We start from the raw sequence: 18,961 nt of genomic DNA, 5'->3' as shown, positions 1-18,961 counted from the left end.
AAAAATAAAATTTAGGTGCTGGCCCGCTGGCACAGTGGTTAAGTTCCCATGTTCGGCTTCTTGGCGGCCTGGGGTTCGCTGTTTCGGATCCCGGGTGGGGACATTGCACTGCTTGACACGCCATGCTGTGGTAGGCGTCCCACATATAAAGCAGAGGAAGATAGGCACGGATGTTACCTCAGGGCCAAGCTTCCTCAGAAAAAGAGGAGGACTGGCACTAGTTAGCTCAGGGCTAATCTTCCTCAAATAAATAAATAAATAAAAATAAAATAAAATTTAAAGTTATAATGCAGACTCTCAAGTTCCTCATGTGTGCACACATCAGATTTTAATAGTCTAAATGGTAGATTCACATGCATTTGAGGTAAATTAATCTACTTAGAAGTTTTTGAATTTTTCTAAACTTTGAATTGCCACTGAAATAGTATAGTACTCTGCTATTATTTTCTAAATTATTTTAGATATTATTTTTTTGATTTTTCTATAAGTAACATTGTGATTTTTATAACATGAGTACATATTGACCCCTATCAATAATATATTTTCTAATACTGACATTCACTCAAATTCCAGATATGCTTATAAGTGTTAGTGGGACTTGACTCCATTGCTCTTAGTCACATAAATAAGTTTTATTATATTATTCCTTTCACATTCTTGTATTAAATACTAAATAATCTTCTTTCATGTAGTTATCATTTTAGTGCAACGATTGAAAATTAAATACGAACACAAAATACCAATCAACTTGAAGGCACACCGCTTTATTTTTGCCTTGGACCCCAATGTTTGAAGTTAGCAGGGCTCTTTAAAACCAATGCTTCTAGCATTTCATTGACTCACACTGAATCGGATCACCCAGTTAATTTTAACCTTGACCTCCCACAGCTGTACCGCTTTACTCAGTCCAAAAAAACTCCCTGCTTCCACCCTTTCTGCCTCTTATGAAGCAATAGTGGAGAGGAAAAACAAAACCCATTCCTTTAAGAAAGATTCCGCCTCTTCTGTTTGAAGCAAGCGCTTAATGGTAATTGTGGAGTCTCGAAGTCACACACTTTACTACTCAGCTTTGGGAGAAGCTGCTGCTGCTGCAGCCGCCGCCGCCGCCGCCGCGGCCACCGCCGCCGGTCTGAGGCTGCAGTGGGTTTCTGTGCAGCACTGCAGAATCCACACCTAGAAGACACACACGTCTACTACCCTGGACACAAGAAAGCCTTGGATCTTCAGCGGGTAAGCAGATCTTTTATCCATGTTGTCCAGAAACTGTGGGAAAGGGAATGATCGTGGAAAAGATTGCTCATCAGACATGCCTAAAACGGATTATGTTAATTTGTCTTCCTTTGAGGTGGGTCTAGATTTGTGACTGGCAAATGCCCTGTATAGCAGAGACTATTGTCTGATATGTGCGCTTAACATACTTTTTTTTCTGCTATTCATAAAAAGGCTAACGATGCATGCAAAGCTTGTCATTTTTTGCTTTTTAAATGCAAGAAAACATCCAGCCACTCCCAATATCTCTCTCGAATACTGCAGATATTTTAAAATGCCAAATAAAACGACAGGCTGAGCATTTTCTAAATATTTTCTCCCCAAAACCAGGAAGCCTTCCCCAGATCCTTTAGGGGTATTTAAAAATCATAAGGCATGGCTAGATTTTGAACAGATGGGAGATGGTGGTAGACTGAAATTTCTATCGCCTTAGTCCAGTGGGGAGAGAAAACGAGGATAAACGAATCACAGTTTGTGCCAAGACAAGATTCATTTTCCACACTTCATATGTGGGAAGAGGAAACTACATTTTAATTAGCACATTTTTTGGGAAGAGGGAGGAGATGAAGATGAGGGGGATGGCGTGAAGTATTTGAGGGGGAAGAGAAGAGTCTGCAGAGGAGGAAGGAAATGAAGTGGACTGTCGCCACTGCCTTGGAAACGAAGGCAGATAAGGGTGGGGAGTGAAGTTTGCTGTGTGTATTAGGGTGAGGTTGACCCAGGGGACCATGAATAACCAGAATGGCTTTCGGAGGGGTGTGCTTGCGAGGGGATTCGTGCCGTGGAGGACATGTGTGCGGGAGGGATGTGCAAGTCGTGGGTGGCAGAGAAAGATTTGCGTTGCTGGGAGGTCTATTTCGAGAATAGGTTGGGGTGAGAAACGCGTCTGGGCAGCGGGGGTGGACGGCCCAGTGTCACCTGTGGATGGATCCACATCCCTGCAATTGCGTCTTGCAAAGTTTACTCTGCCTGGATTCATTTTGAAGGCTGGTGGCGCCTTGACTTTTCAATCCTGAGAGATCGGCTCTCATAAGGTCACAAGCCCAGAGGCCAAAGTAGGGGTGGAGACCCTCGACGGGTCCCAGTGGAGCAAGACTGAGAGAGCCCCTGCCGTGTCCCTCTGGGGAGATAAGAAGGCGTAGGAGGCGCCCCCACAAGCAAACGCGTTAAGAATATCCAGGCCCCTCCTATGGGGGGCGTGCGGAGGTTGAAGCCTAGTAGCGGCCTCCCCCTGAAGACCCAGCAGCCAGTGTGGGAGGCAGAGGCTGCCCCCAAAAGCGGTGCCTCAGCTTCGGGAGCGGGGGGCCCGCTCAAGTTACGGCAGGCGACATTTCCGAGGCGCCCCTCCTCCCCCCCGTAGTCGGGTTTCCGTCGGGGTCGTTTCCCCCTCCGACCCTCATGGGACGCCGCGGATCGGAGATGCATAGCTGGCGAAGGACGTTGAAAAGGTGCCAGGCGGCCACCCTGCGGCAGGCTCTCCCCAAGGCGCGACCAGTGGACCCCCGGGGCCCCGGCTTCAGACGCTCGGTGCTAGCGGGCGGGGAGGGGGCCGCAGGGGGCGGGGCCGCGGCTCCGAGGGGAGCGTGGGGCCGCGAGGGGCGGGGCCTCGAGGAGGCTGGGCGAAGAGCGTCTTGTGATTCCGAGGGGCGTGGCCAGGACGCCTGGGGGCTCGAGAGGCGGGACCAGAGGCGCTCGGGGGCTGCGAGGGGCGGGCCTGTAGGGGGTGGAGCCAGGGGGGCGCTTGGGGGCCTAAGGGAGGGGCTTTAGGAGGCGGGGCCGGGGGGACGCTCGGGGCTCGCTCGGCCAGTCCCGCCAGAGCGCGAGCCGCCTGCCCGTAACGGTCGCCAGGGCCGGGGGCGGGAGGGGATGGAAAGGGGTTTAAAGTATCTTTTCAAGAACTGAGAGCGAGAGCTAGCGGCATCGGCGACCCAGGTGTCGCCGCTTGCTGCTCCACAGGGCTCGGCCCCAGGTCCCTCCCTCCTCACGCCCGCTCCCCTTCTGCTCTCTCCTCTGGAGCCTTTCGGAGCTTAAGAGGCGGCGGCGGCGGTTCGGGCGGCCCTGCAGCCCCCGCGGCCGCGGAGAAGGAGGAAGGGCGGCACAAAGCCGGCTGCGCGCTGCGAGGTAATCCTGAGGGGAGAGAAGGCGCCGCCGTTCCGCCCCTCCTCCCAGCGGGGACGGCGGGCGCCCGCGCGGGCTGGGCTGCGGGGACCGTTCCAGGGGGTCGTGCGGGGCTGAGGGGACTTCCTATTGGCTGCCCTTGCGGCCTCAGGTGAACCCACCCTCCCCAGACCCCGCCAGGGGCGAGAATGGGAGGCTTGGGCTGGCCCGAGGGGAGTGGACTTGCGGGGGGCGCCGCCGGTTTCCCCGGGAGGGCGGGCAGTGCTAAAAGCGTCGAGCTAGCTGAGGCTTCGCAGATCCGGGGCCCTTAAGCTCTGAAGGTGCGCTCCAGGAGGCTGGGAGGTTCCCGCGCTTGGAAAGGTGGACGGAAGGGAGGGAGCGCGGTTTATTTTCCTCATTTAAAAAAACTTTTGTTACGAGTCGAAAGTGTTCAACCACCTTTCTCCCGTAATGCGCGTCCCCATCCCCCCAACACACACACCAGACACACACACCCCACCCCTACAAACGTATACACGTTAGGTTGCGCTTCCTGCCCGGGGTGACAAGCAGAGTTGGCGGCAGGTCCTCTTTGCTGCTGTTTGGGGCACGTCCATCCTCTTTGGAGGTATGCTAATATAGCTGAGGCAAGACCACAGAGATAGGAAGAATAAGCTAGGCCTCTATTAAAACAGCATGAATGGCCTCAGGTGAACTTTTTTTGTTGCAGAGATTTAATTGCAAGTAGGTGCCTGTTTAAAAGGGGAGCGTAAGTAAAACCACTAATTTCTTTGGCACATGTGCTGTTGCAATTAACCTGCTTAGAGTAGTATGGAGAGAAATGGAATTTAACTCAAGCAAGAGGCTTTGAGTGGGGATTATATGTAAATTTGGTGCAGTTGATAAGATTCTGGGAGTTGGAACCAGCTACATAAACGTGTGTGCACGTTTATGTTCAATTACACGACATTTTAGATTTAGCGGTATGAAATGGTTGCTTTTCTTGGAATGGAGTGCGTCTACATCATGCCGAATACATCCTAATTTTGCCTTTAGAAGACTTCTAATGAGGGTGATGTTAAAGAGAATAAGAGTACAGCGTAATTTGTCGTTTTTAAGTTAAGATGCTTGACTATTAAAATTTATGTAATTAGGGTATGAGACTGACTCATTTATAGGGTTAAATTACTTTTGGAGCATATGCATAAAGATTTTATATCTAGGTCTCAATTGTATTATAATTGTATTGTAACTCATTTTCCTTTGCTTAAATTGAGCAGATTAACTTTGCAGAGGAAAGACCAGAAAAAAATGGCCACTGTTGCTACGTTTAACTCTTCATCTTTGCAAAGAGTTCCCTCTGTGCTAACTTGTAAAATAGATCTCAAGTGCTGGCATGTTGGTAATCGTTGCTTTTAAACCAAAAAAAGGGGAATGGGGTTGTATCCATTTTGACTGTTAAACATAATTTAAGAGTTCTTGAGATGGTTATGAGGCATTCAGTATGTTGCAGCTTTTTACATGTATGATATCAGGAAATGTTTGTTGGTAAACATTTGACATATGACATAGGTGAGCATATGACACCTGGGAAATATTTTGCACAATGGATTATATTTTCAGAATATAAGTTTTATGTTCTGAAAATGAATGAGAAAGTTAATATTGTATACTTTGCTATTTCTGACCCCTTTTTAATAATGTTATACTGGGATGAATGTGAGTTTTGCTTAATGATGTTTAAAGTGTGGATTTGATCTTTGTGAAACCAGAATGTCATTTGAGACTTTGAGGACATAGCATCAGCATCAGCCCACCTCCTACACACAATCCTAAAACTAGTTACAGGGTGGAGCCCAACTTCTGAGGTTGTGAGGCTTCCTGAAGTAGGTTTATCATGTGTGAGTGTTTTTGTCACACCCAAGGGTATATAGATTATTAGCTGTTTAAACTCGCCTATCTCAAAACAGTTAACAGTTCTGGGCAGCACTTATACATATCATCGGGGTATGAGAAGCACTTCTATTGAGGGAAGAAATCACATAAAAGCATAGACCCCCAACTCTGAACAAATTGAATTTGTAGCATGTTGGGGAGTGATAATATCAGAACCTTAACTGAGTTGTTGCATGTAAAGTGCTTAGAGTATAGTCTGGTACTCAGTAAGTGCTTTGTGTGTTTATCATCATCATTATATAAAATGAAATTTTTTGAAGACAGTTATGTCATGCTACCCAGCAAGTGAAGACTCAGCAAGTATTTGTAACAGCCAATATTTATTTGCTCAACCTCTATGCCAGGCACAGAGTTTTATATGATTTAATTTACCTAATCTTCATGACAACCCAATGACTAAACAGACGTAGAGAGGTTAAGTATTTTGCCCAAGGCGTAGAGCTGCTAGGTGGCACAGGCTGGTTCTGAACCCAGAGTCTGGCTCAAGAGTGAGCCCATGTAACTAGTGGGCCCTGCTGCTATTACACTTATGGTAGTAGTTTCAAATTAATGAAAGGTCTTCACAGTATCCCCAAGACTACAGGTGTGCATGTGTCTTGTTTAGCCACACCCTCCTGTGTTAATACTATCAAGAGGTTGTATTTAAATCTGAAGGGTGGTGATTAATCTGCATTGAGTAGAATCATCTTTTGACTTTGGAAGAGGATTCTCTTTTGATTTACACAACATATGCTTAGGTACAATGCTAGAATTTGGGCTGGAGTATGTTATCTTTTTAATTACTGAAGATATTAAAGTCTTTCTTGTTTTTTTAAGCTTGCCAGGTGTGTAGGGTTCCAACTGGCCCAATAGGCACTAACACCCGTTGGAGATACTCTGGTTCTGAGCTAAATCAATAGGCCGGATCTTCTCCTTACCAATACCATATCAACCTGAGATGGATTTTAACTTCCGTTTGTTCTAAATTCCACCTGAGTTGCCTCTTAAAATTAGCCTTACGTAAAAAGATGTAACTTGTGGCTTATACTGTGTCACTCACATGTTTAGAGGAACTGTGTTGCTGCTTCATCAGCGTAGTTGATAGGTAAAGCAAATTAATTGTAACCTAAATTAGGAGCTATGTTAAGTAATGTTTAGAATTATTGTAGAGAGCTGATATGTCCTTTGTTGACAATTTAGTGAAATGTAATGTTAGGACAAATTGTTCAAAAACAAGCATGCGTTGGGCCAGCCCTGGTGGCCTAGTGCTTAAGTTCAGTGTGCTTCACTTCTCTGGCCTGGGTTTGGTTCCCGGGTATGGACCTACACTGCTCTGTTAGCAGCCATTCTGTGCTGGTGGCTCATGTATTGAAAAATAGAGGGAGATTGGCACTGGTGTTAGCTCAGGGCGAATCTTCCTCAGCACTCCCCCCCAAAAAAACCCGAAAAAACCAAGCATATGTTGAATTAAGAAGGCTCAAGCTGTATTGAAGACACAGGTGACTAATCTGTTTCTCACACTAAATAAACACTAATTTTTTTTGCTATAATTAATATTCAGTGCTGTTTCAGATTCCTTTGGAAATATTAAATATGTAGAGTTTGAATAGAAAAAATTTTAAATATTTAATCAAGAGTGCTATTCTTCCTTTTAATCTTAGACACCCTATTTGAAATTAATTGTGTTCATAGACTGTGTCATGTCATTGAGATTCAAAATGAGTGCCCTAATACTTTATTTCATATCTTCTATGTTAATGTTTCATCATTTGATCTTGGGGTCCATGCCAGAGTATTTATAGATGAGATTGTTATAAAGCCTTTCTGGTTCTACCAGTGACTAAATTCTCTTGGTCAAAAGCCAAGACAATCTCAAATTTTTACTCTAATGGGTTGTATATATTAAGAATTTTCTCTAAATCATAGAGGTTAGAAGTCTTTCATTGACTGTGTCTTGAAAGAAAGTTTATCTCTTATATATAATAATTAGATGAATTTAGTTATTTTTTTTCTTCTAGCAGTAGGTAGTTATGGACACACATGCGTGTAACTTGGGGGATATCCTTCTTTTTAGGTAAAGTTAGAAATTATTCACCTGGCTTCACGCAATAAATATTTGAGTACCAACAGTATGCATAGAACAACAACCTAATTGAAAATTAACTGAAAGTGTTGGAGAAAAAAAGGTTTGTGGACTTTTTGTTTATTTATTTCACCTGTATTTTAATAATGTTGATCTTTTATATCTGGACAGGTGTCAAAATAAAGTTCAAAATTAAGTGAATTGGGCAGTTGAAAGCATATTTCAGTGTTAAGAAAGTACTGTTTAACTTTCCCTAAAGACTTAAATGATAACATAGATAATGAGAATCAGAGTCTCTTGTTTCCTTAAACTGTTCGGTATCTTTGAAAAGCTGCGGTAATAAACTCTTTCAAGTTTCTAGGACATTACTTACTATGCTGAAGGAGCAATTCAATTTAGAGTATCCTAGAAACCTTAAAGAATCAATGTGGCTTTCAGTGTTGTGTAGCATAATCCAAAAAGTAGTAGCATTTTTATATTAAAAGGCATAAAATGGATGAAACCCATCTTTGATATTAAAAGGCTTACCATTCCTATAAATTTTCTTCTTAGGATGATAGTGTAGACTAGTTTTTAACTATGCCAAAGCTGAACTATTATTGTAAAAGATGTATAGGCTTTGACACACAGTTATGTCTTTATACTGAATTTAGGTCTCAGTTGAGCTTTTGCCTGTCAAACTGATCTGAATCACCACCATATTCTTTACATTTACTTTTTTTAAAAGTTGGCTCTAGTTAAAGCTTAGTTGGAAATGGTAAAACTCCCTGATATACAGTGAACTTTGAACCTCTTTGTTTCAAGTTGCCTGAAACTGGGCCTGAGGATGTTGATGTCTAGGCAGTACATTAACCAGCATTTAAGATTGCTACCTCCTCAAACAAGGCTACTGTTTGAACCTCGGGTTATGAACTCACTTTTTCTGCAGTTAGGCGTTACGTGATTTCTATAGGATAAGTTTCCCCCAACTGGCAAGCGAGGGGGTAGAAACAATTTTTAGAAACTTAAGAGCAATACCGACATAATGTTATTAAAACCAATGTGTCAAGAAGTATACTGTATGTATTAATAAAACAGAATAAAAAAATTTAGTGCTCACAATTTGCATTAAGGCAAGCAATGGATTTAAGCAAGATGAAAACCTAACTCTAAGTAACATATGTGAAATTATTTTATTCTTTTTACTAACTCTCATGTCCCTTTAAATTTATTCTTGTAATTTTTTACTCCCCCATCTCCCACCAAGAAAGTGCTCATTCCTTGGATGAAAGAGGAAAGGACAGTGCAGGTGTGAGTTCAGAAGCCTGTTTAATTCAGTTCCCATGGCTGTTGATGGTTGCCTGCTAGAGGAGCTGGAATTCCAACAATGTGGAAAGTAATCAGGTTGGAGAAGTGCTGTTTTTCAGTATCTTAGGGGCTTGGTGTATGCCTTTAATTTGTCACCATCAGCAATGTTTCTCTGAACTTCTTCCACAATGGCTCAGCCCATCCTGTGCAAGGACAGCATTTCCTTTTTCCTTTTCCATACAATATTCTCATCCTGTCATCTTTTGATCTGCTGGAATGACTAATGTCATAGCAAAAAGACGGGTTTACTCAATATCCTCATGGAGAAGGTAATTAGGCTTACTTGGTATGTCTAAAGAAGTATATTTGGGAATCAAGGCTTCCCCAGGGACTCTTTAAGAACACTCTAGTTTTAATCCTTCAGAAATTAGAGCCATCAACTATTAGCTGCATTGTCACTTCTAATCTTATTTGTCTTATTAGTACATAAGAAAAAGATTCTGTAAGGTCAGCCTTTTAATATCTAAGGAAGTGGTTGGGGAACGGTGATGGTCAGAACTCAAGTGGTTTTGTTGAATGAGCTTAAGTGTATACCATGAACGGCACGGATGAGAGGTGAAAGAGGGAAAGAGATTAGCAGTGAAGTTGATATATTGGTCTTATTCCTTATCCCCACTTCCTACTTTTTTTTTTTAACTTTAAAATAGTGTTCCTCTTACCACGCCTTCTGTGATTTTCATTGCCAGGCCTGAGTTATATCTCTCCTAGAGAAAGGTGGAATTTTTAAGGTTTCCTAGCTGATTGCTGAAAAGTTTGCCATTCAACCGGAGGTTGCACCAAAAGAAATTTCCTTCCATCTCTCTCCATACTGTCTGCTTTTTAAATTTCAAAAAAAATCTCTGAAACAGGAATGTGAGAAACCTTACTCATCACGTAATAGTTGGGAGCCATTATGTATTAAAGTAATACATATTGTTAATGAATCAGAAATCCATAAGACTTTAAACACTTTCTTTTTTTTCAAAACTAGATCTACAGTAATTTTATTTTAGGATGTTTGATTCTTTTTAAGTGGATATCAAATTATTTCTAACCAAAAAATGTTGAAAGTAATATGAAAGTAATACATCTTTCATTGGTCTTAATGAATGTTGAGAATGACAAAATCATAGTTCTCTAAACACTTTGCTGTCATTAAATACCCTAATGAAGCAGTTGATAGATAAACAAGGATTTGGTCACTAGCCACTGAAAGGCTGTCACCTGTATAGCAGAATGTAATAAGGCAGGAACATTTTATTACTGAATAAGAACAGTGTATCTGCTTGACATAGTAAAGGCTCTGAGAAGCTGATTACTTGGTAATCACTTGAGTTAGGTGATTTTATATAGTGTTTGATGTTTTATAATCTGAACTTCCCCAGGCTCTTTAAAAGTGTCTAGTTGGACCATCAGCTTTTGATGAATGCGTTTCTGGAGGGGTTGTGACTCTAAGTGCTTTGAAGAGAGAATTCCTGCTTTGTATCACACCTGAATGTCACAGGACATGCTTCTTGGCGCTTGTTTGATTTGGGCTCAAAGGGAAGAGTGCCATCTACTGAATGGCCAGCATCAAGTTGAGCAGCTCCAAGTTTTTCTTACAGAACTCTCAGCTGGCTACTGGAGAAATCAGACTCAGCTCATTGAAGGATTTGACAGGATCTTAGTACCAAGTGGAATTGTTGCTTGCTTAGTTTTAATTATGCTTCCCAGCAGGAGGCCTAAACACATGGAGAAGAACTAATTCACCACTAGTTGGAATGCATAGGAAAGGAGAACCTTTAAGAAGTTGTTGAGACTTTATATCAAAAAATAGTCTACCAGTGGTGAAATCATTAAATAATTTTCTTTACCACTTTTAATTTAATGAGGCATGTTTCATTAGTTCTGGTTATTGAGGGCTCTTGCAGACAATAATGATGTTGTTTAGAATTTGTTTGGGCTTAAAATCATCAAACAAATCATTTGCTTAACCGGAGGTAAGGGTTTTAAGAGTACTTGAATACTTTGATTTTTTTTTCTCTTACCCTTTTTCTCTGTTTCAGTTTCTAAGGCCGTGATTCCTACTTGAGTGAATTCACTGTTTCAAAGTGGATTTTATTGTTTTGGTTTACTCAAGAGGCCTCCTGTTTTGTTCTGATTTTTGTCAAGTTTTTCCTAACTTCCAGAAACTGCCTATGGTAGTAGCCATGGGTAGAACTGGAAGTAGTAGAACCAGTTATAGGTCAGTGGAGGTCACGATACCTGGAATAGGCCTGTCAGAGCCAGACAAGAAGGAACTGACAATATGAGTTGAAAGGAGGGTTTGAAAATGTTATGATAAGACTATCTTTGTTGTTATATATCTGTTATATATAATTACTTAATTAATCATTAACCATTTTTCTCAGCCCTTAAAACCTGCCAAAGATCTTGTTAAGCACTTTACCTAAATTATCTGAAGTTTAGTTGAGTAATTTGCCCGAGATCATACAGTTAATAAGTGGCAGAGCCAAGATTTGAGCCCAGGGCTAATTCCTTTAAACCCTATGCTATGCTGCTGATTTATTTAAGCTCGTTCTTGTTGGTGACTGTACAAAAAGACTTGAACCAAGATTAGAATGATATTTCTGCCTTTGCTGGAAAATATTGGTGGTTTTTTCTTTGTTTTTTGGTGAGGAAGATTGACTCTGAGCTAACATCTGCTGCCAATCTTCTTCTTTTTGCTTGAGGAAGATTGTCCCTGAGCTAATGTCTGTCTCAGTCTTCCTCTATTTTTGTATGTGGGACGCTGCCACAGCATGGCTTGATGAGCAGTGTGTAGGTCCACACCCAGGATCCGACCTGTGAACCCCAGGCTGCTGAAGCAGAGCCCAAGAACTTAACCACTACGCCACCAGGCAGCCTGTTTGTTTTGTTTTAAGAGAGTGATGAAATGGGTAAATAGGATTGAGATTTCACTAGAATGAGGAAGTATATGTGAGATGGACCTTTAAATATTTGCTATTTGGTTTTATCTGTAATGTTCATTTCTTTGTTCCTTTTGCTATATTATTTATTAATTTAAAACCATAAGAAAAGTGTAGTATTGAAACATTGAAATGAATTGTTTCTTATTACGTAAAATATGCTACTTGATGGGAGGAGGGGTTGAATTACTGAAGGGTTTTATGCCCGGTTTTTTGGGGGTAGGGTGGGGATTTGCTGGTTGTATTTCTATATTTTTTTTGCTCCTAAATATTTTTAGGTAGCAGTACTTTTTGATATGGCAGTAATATCCCATGTCCACAGCACAATAAAATTCAACCATGTGCCAGTTTGAGGTCCTAGGGGAACCTCAACTTCTTGTGTACACTAAGTATGCTCTGTAGAGCAAATGAAGACCATACCCTACATATATTTTTTAATACTTTTGAATGCATGTATCCTCTCCATTAAGAGAGATTGAATACTTAAGTACTATTTGAGTTTTTGTTTTTTTAAAACATATTTTGACCTCAAAAGGCATCCTTATTATTTTAAAAGGGTGGGAATCATTGTTTTGGTATAACCAAAAGCTTCTAAAATTGCAATTCAGTGATGGTTGGTGCTCTGTATTCTAAACTGAATCACTCTTTTAGGGCTTCTGATTCTTCCCCTTCATATATAAGAGAATTACGCTTTACCTTCCAGAAAACCCCTATAGAAATATCAATTACATAACTCCTTGGGATTCTGACTCTACTTTCCTGTCAAACATAGAAAAGGTCAGCAACAACTGAGACGATAATACAAAAGATGTTACTTGCCAGTGTGTAATGAATGCTAAATGACAGGTACAGATAACAAATGCCATATAGGTCATCTGGTCAAAAAAAAAGTACCATAGATGGAGTGGTCAGAAAAAGATCCCCAGGAAAGAGGAACAAGGGTGGGCCTTGAAAGACAGGGTAGAATTTCACTAGGTGCAAGCTATGGAAAGGGTTTTGGTGAGAAATTATTGTCCATGAAAATAATTCTTTTTCTGTAGCATGATGGGACGTAGTTTATAACAGTAATTCTCAATCTCTTCCCACTGTAAGGCACTTGAAGGCTACAACATACTCTTAATTGGTAACAGTGCCAAGGACACATCTCCCTACAAGGTATATTAGAGTATTGTGGCAGGGGTGAGGGAGGGTGGTGGTGGTGGTGAAGATCATGTAGATTTTAACAACGTTCCCTCTGAACCCCACGTGAAAATGACTGGTTCATAGAATACTCCTTGTACTGCTGTTCTGAAGCTAGTAATGCTTAGGAAAGTTGGTACTTGCAAAAAGACTTTAGAAAGCCTCATCATTTCCAACACTGGACAATGAAAGCCTCCTTTTGGGAAGAGGTGTACGTTTTTTAAAAATCTGAATTTGTCCATCATTTACTTTATTTGCTGAATGCTAGAGCATAGTTCTGTTGATGACCCTGTTGTAACTTTTAAATCTAATATGTGAATAGATAGAGTTATTGATATTATGAGGTCTAACCATTTCTACTTAATTTTTGTAAATAACATTGTCTGGTTTTGGATTTTAGAGGATTTGTTCCAAACTGTCTGAATTCTTTTAGATTTTGTAATGCTTATCAGTTACTATTTGAAAAATACTTAGTGTAACTCTTCAAGATATTTTGAGCAAGTCACTTTATTTCTTTTTTACTTTAGTTTTCTATATATAAAATATGTGAGGGTTGGGATAGATCATTTTAAGATCCGTTTTAGTTTGAAGATGCTGTGATTGTACTTCCAAGGATGGTGAATTCACCAGTTAGTGGTTTTAGTGGGAAGGTGCCCAAGAAATCTATGATTATACTGTGTGAAGATCCTGGGAGTGGGTCTAGTAGAAGCCAAGGCCGTGAAAGTCTTTGGCGCTCTCTATCTATGTGGCAATTGAGAAAAGAGCATCATCTCTTCAGGAATTTGTCAACTCCCAGAATTTATTTCAGTTCTCCAGAAGCTAAGGCCCTTGGCAGTGGGCAATGGACAAATCTTTTCCAAAAAACAATGAAGTGAGCAAGGATAGCAACTTTTCCTAAAGCAAACTGTAGAAACATTGTGGCATATTTTTCTAGAAATCGTGCCTTCCATTCCCATTCCCTGACTTTATTATGTTAAGTATATTAGTTCCTCATAAATATTTCTCTGACCTCTGTTTAGCTCTTCTCGTCTTTTCTGGGCAGCTTTATGCTTCCTTTCATTTGTTCATTTTATTCTGTAAGCAGATGTTTATTGAGCACTTATTGTGTGTCAGGTCCTGTTCTAAGTGCTGGGAATTTAGCAGTAAGCAAAACAGACAACCTCTCCTGCCCTAATGGAGCTTATATTCTTGGAAGTAAATAGAAACAAACAAGTAAAATATATGTTGTGTTAGTGTAAATGTTATGGAGAAATGTAGAACACGAAAGGAAGGTAAAGGGAGTGTTTGGAGGTAATGGCAAATTTAAGTAGAATGGCTAGGTGAAGTCCTCACTGGGAAGGTGACATGTGAACAAAGACTTGAAGAAGGTGAGGTAGCATGTATGTGATATCAAGTGGAAGATCATGGCAGGCAGAGGGAACAACAAGGTCAAAGGCCCTGAGGTCCAAGAGTATCTGGCATGGATGAAATAGAACGAAGGAGGGATGTTGGGAAGCCACTGGATAACTTTGACCAGAAGTGGGGCATGATCTAACATATGGTTTGAAAGTATTGTTTTGGATGTTTTGAGTCTAGTCCAAGGCAGTGCAATAGTCTTGGTGAGAGATGATGTATCTGGTAGAGGTGGTGAGATTTGATTGGATTTTGCATATATTTGGAAGATAAAGCCAACAGAATTTATTAACTGGGATGTGGGGTATATGTGAGAGAGAGAGAGGAGTCAAACTTGACATCAATGATTTGGGCCTGGCAAAAGTTTGCAGGAGGAACAGGTTTGGCGGGGTGAGAGAGGATAGGTGTTTAATTTTGAGCATGTTAAGTTTGAAATGTCTATTAGACATCTATTTGGAGATGTTGAGTAGGAAGTTGCTATGAGTGGAGATCAGTGCATACTTTTTGGCAGAGTATATAAACTTGAGAGTTGTCATTATTTTCCTTTTTCGTTTTTTAATATTTGCATATTTAATCTCTTTGATGACTAGAATGAACTTTGCTCTAGTAAGCTTTTGATGTATTGCTATACATTTTGATGCTTCAAAGGGGTTTAATCTATCTTGTAAAACCTCGGATTTATTTTAACTTCTAAAAACACTGGGTGCCACTGGAAATCTTTTTCTCTAGGGATAGAACAATTTGTTTTTAATCAAAATGTGAAAATAAAAATAGTGTTGTTATTCCCCTTTAAAACTGTATGTGTGGATGTAAAATGGAACAGTTTGGCTCTTCCTCAAAAAGTTAATATGGTTTAATGGTTAAAAATAGTAACACATAGTTATCATTATGACCCAGCAGTTCTACTCCTAGGTATATGTTTAAGAGAATTGAAAACGTATGTTCACACATAAAACTTGTACACCTGTGTTGATAGCAGCATTATTTGTAATAGCCAAAAAGTGGAAACAGTTCAAATGTGTAGCAACTGATGAATGGATAAATGAATGTGGTATATCCATGCAGTGGAATATTATTCAGTCATAAAAAGGAGTGAAGTACTGATACCTTCTATAACATGGATGAACCTTAAAAACATTATGCTAAGTGAAAGAAGCCAGACACAAAAGACCACATATTATATGATTTCATTTATATGAAATGTACATAATAGGAATATCCATAAAGACAGCATATTTATATATGTAACATAGAGAAAGATTAATGGTTGCCAGGGCGGAGGATAGGGGAAATAGGGAGTGACTGCTTAATGGGGACCAAGTTTCCTTTTAGGGTGATGAAAAAGTTCTGGAACTAGATAGTGTTAGTGGTTGGACAACATTGTGAATATACTAAAAACCGCTGAATTTTACAGTTTGAGAGTGAATTTTATGTATGTAAATTATGTATCAATTTTTTTAAAAGATAGTAGGAAAAAAAAGTGTGTGTGTGTACTCCTGTACACAAGAACAACTGAAACAACTAATGTGGGCTTTATTTCTAAAATAGAACTGGCTTTCCTGGTAGAAAGTTGATGAAACAAGCATTACCAAAGTAAGCCTGTTTTAGCTTGGTTTGCTTCAAGAGGCGGAGTTAAGATACTTGGATCATTCAGGTAGAAATCAAAAGGCAGTTTGTGATCCTATCCTTGGCAAGTCATGGGTGAATCTAATTGTTTTTTTAAATACCCAGTTTCACGGAGATGACCTAGATAAGCAAAAGAAGGCTCTGTGATGATCATTTTTTGTGAATTTGAGAGAGCAGGAACCGATTTATAAATAGGTTTATTAGTTCCTGAGTCAATAGATAGTTTAATTTTTTTGTCTATACCTATAATTTAAAAAGATGGAGAACTCAATTCTCAACAATTTTTTTAGCCAAACCAAGATGGTATTTACCTTCTTAAAAACATTATTATCATTAAAGAGTTGCCTGTTGAGGAAGTACATGAGAGGATTATCTTTCTTTCATGTACCACTTACCCTCAAGTTATTTTTTTATTGATATAATTTGCATACCATAAAATCTGCCCGCTAACTTTATTATGCATATATCTATATACATTCATATATTTCTTTATTAGAATGAAAACTTCTGGAGAACAGAGGTCCATGTTATTTGAATGGCTTGATATGTTTTCAGCATTTTAAGGGAAGCATATGTGACCCAGACAAGAACTGTAGTGGGGAAGAGAGACACTTATGTAACTGATGCCAGCACCAGCCTGAGAGCTATACTATAGCAATGATTTAAAGAGGAAGTGCAGGTGGGCACAGAGAAGGGAAATATTTCTTTTCACGGAGGAGAAATAATTCATGGAGGAGGATGGCATTTGAGTTGAGCTTTAGAGGCTCTCTAATGTTGAAGAGGAGAGTAAATTACAAACCAAGATGATAGAATATGCAAAGGCATGTAGGTCTGTGGGATGGATGTAGTGGGGGGAGGAAGCAAGAAAGGTGAGTTGAGAGTATCAGATTATGAAGGCTGTGGGTGCTATTTTAAGAAATTTAGTTTTTATTCTGTGGCACTTACTTTAGCTGATGAGAGGCATTATCAGGTATGTCTGAGCTTTGGTGGTGTGAAGAATGTTGTGATGGAGAGAGTGTTGGCAAAGAGACAAGTTAGGAGACATTTAGAGATAAGCAAATGGACTAAGGCAATGTCTGAGATTAGAAAGAGGAGGATGGGACATTTTAGAAGCAGAAATCCATAAAACTTGCTGAACAATGCAGAGGTTGAAGGAATGTTTGATCACCAGGGGTAGAAATTTAAATGTTGCGTTTTACTCCATTTCCAATATTCTGATTTATGACCAAGGGAAGATACACCTGTACTGCTAAAAGTTGGGTTGATTCAGCAAGTCTTGAAGGTATTGTTTCCTTACCATACATAAAAGACTTTAGAAACCTGACTATTGATTGATTTTCTTTAATTTTTACTGCCTGTCAACTATTACCCAATTGTCCAGTCTTTGGATTTGCTTTCATTTGTGCATTTGGAAATGGTTGAATAGTTGTCATTTTTGGCTAAATAGTCTTATTTACAAATGAAGCCTCCCTATGCTGTGTTTTTGTGTTTCATTTTAAGCTTTTGTGTAATGGAATAATAAAAAAAGAAAGAAAGGCATTGAGCATTGCAGTATGTGCGTATCGCATGCTGTCATTACAGGAAGTCATTGTACCATCTTGAAGTTTCCCCCTAGTAACATTTAGTGGTTTCTTTTGGAACTTCAGAAGTAAACATAATGGTAGCACCTATACCAAACAATTAGAAATGTCAAAAGAAGCACATGAAAATCATTTTTTTTTGCTGTGTAAATTTAGTGGAGACTCCAATCCAGTGAGACTTTTTGTACATTTGTATAATGAAACAACTAATATAACATTTAGCTCCTCTGATGTTTCTCATAGCTTATTTTTCAGGCATGATTGGCTAGTTTTGTTTGTTTATAACTCCCTTTAAGAAGATATGTAACAAAGAGGATGTTATGTTAGGACATAGTGATTTTATAAATGGGTAGAAGAAAATAACAGATTTGACAGAACTAACTTATAAAATATTGCTGTGTAAAACTTGCTTTCATGCTTAAAAATGGTAAGTATTAAATAATGTTTAAAATAACTTATTCAAAAGCAACTCTTAATAAAATTAAAAATACTTCATGGACATAAACAATGAAGAATTTAAAAATCAGAGAAGTAAGAAGCACTCTCACTGAGTTTTTTAAAAGCAAGAATGATTTTACTAGTTTCTAGGGTAAACTTACTATTTGAGTCATGTTTTTATAAAATCAATTTCATTTTTAAATATTTGAAATTAATTTTTGAATAAGAAATATAAAGACATGGAACAAAATCCAAAAAGCACAAAAGGGTATATAGCGAAAAGTAGTCATTCCGTCCCCAAACCACTCAGGTCTCCTACTTTCTTGTATGTTATTCCAGAGATATTTTTCATTGTTTGTTTTTAAATTCCTGAATCAAGACCTCGTCTGCCTATACCTGGTGGGTGAATCGCTGCATAAGAAATATAGCTTTAGGCTCAGAACAACCTGTGGAAATAGCCAGGCCTGTTCTTCTCCTAGGTGTGGTTTCCAGATCCATTGTCTCTTTTTATTAAAGAGTGTGCTTTCCTAACTTCCCCTCCACTTAACACAGAGGTATGGAAAGTGGGAGATGGTAATTGTAATCATCTTTCACTAGTATTTTACCCTAGGCAATGACAAATAACTTTTATGAAATGATACATGCTGACAAAGCAAATTCCAGTTGAGAAGTGCTCCCACAGAAAAACATCCTCTAGTAGGGAGGGCAAAGATGGGTCAGGAATGGTCAGCCTTTACCATCTTTGTGCATCTACCTCATTAGGCCAGCTGAAACTGGACCTCTTCTAAAATTTTTAATTGTTAGTACTTGGCATTATTTTGTTGACTCTGTCTTTGGCCACCCAGCAGGACATAAGATTTTCTCCTAAGCCTTGGGATTGATTACCTGACTCTAAATTTACTGTTACTAGACTTGATTTCTTTTCTTCTTTTGGATGTTATTTAATAGAATGTCATTCCTATGCAGACACTATAAATAATACTAGTATATTCTTCTTTTGGGGGGGAGAGTCCTTTTAAAAAAATTTCCAGTCTGTTTTTTTTTTTTCCGAGGAAGGTTAGTCCGGAGCTAATATCTGCCAATCCTGC

The 18,961-nt window shown here is 39.7% G+C and overlaps 1 protein-coding gene across 24 annotated transcripts in view; it reads left to right on the top strand.

Annotated features, from left to right (window-relative positions):
• Nucleotides 1-831: 831 nt before the first annotated feature.
• The window catches only part of ADD3 (adducin 3), a 139,347-nt gene continuing 121,217 nt past the window's right edge, over nt 832-18,961 (top strand). For 2 of the 24 annotated variants that reach the window (XM_070483572.1, XM_070483544.1), the window contains exon 1: nt 940-1,230. The gene's annotated coding sequence lies outside the window, so the exon portion shown is untranslated. Of the gene's footprint in view, nt 1,231-1,847; nt 1,946-2,504; nt 2,718-2,904; nt 3,391-3,898; nt 4,136-18,961 lie in introns of those variants that run through there. The other 22 variants (XM_044751077.2, XM_014865718.3, XM_070483546.1 and 19 more) reach the window with 20 other exon arrangements.

The sequence above is a fragment of the Equus asinus genome, chromosome 2 (assembly GCF_041296235.1).
Source record: "Equus asinus isolate D_3611 breed Donkey chromosome 2, EquAss-T2T_v2, whole genome shotgun sequence".
In the NCBI taxonomy this organism is placed as follows: Eukaryota; Metazoa; Chordata; class Mammalia; order Perissodactyla; family Equidae; genus Equus; species Equus asinus.
The sequence above is the reverse complement of the archived record's forward strand: the minus strand, read 5'-3'. Positions and strand labels throughout refer to the sequence as shown.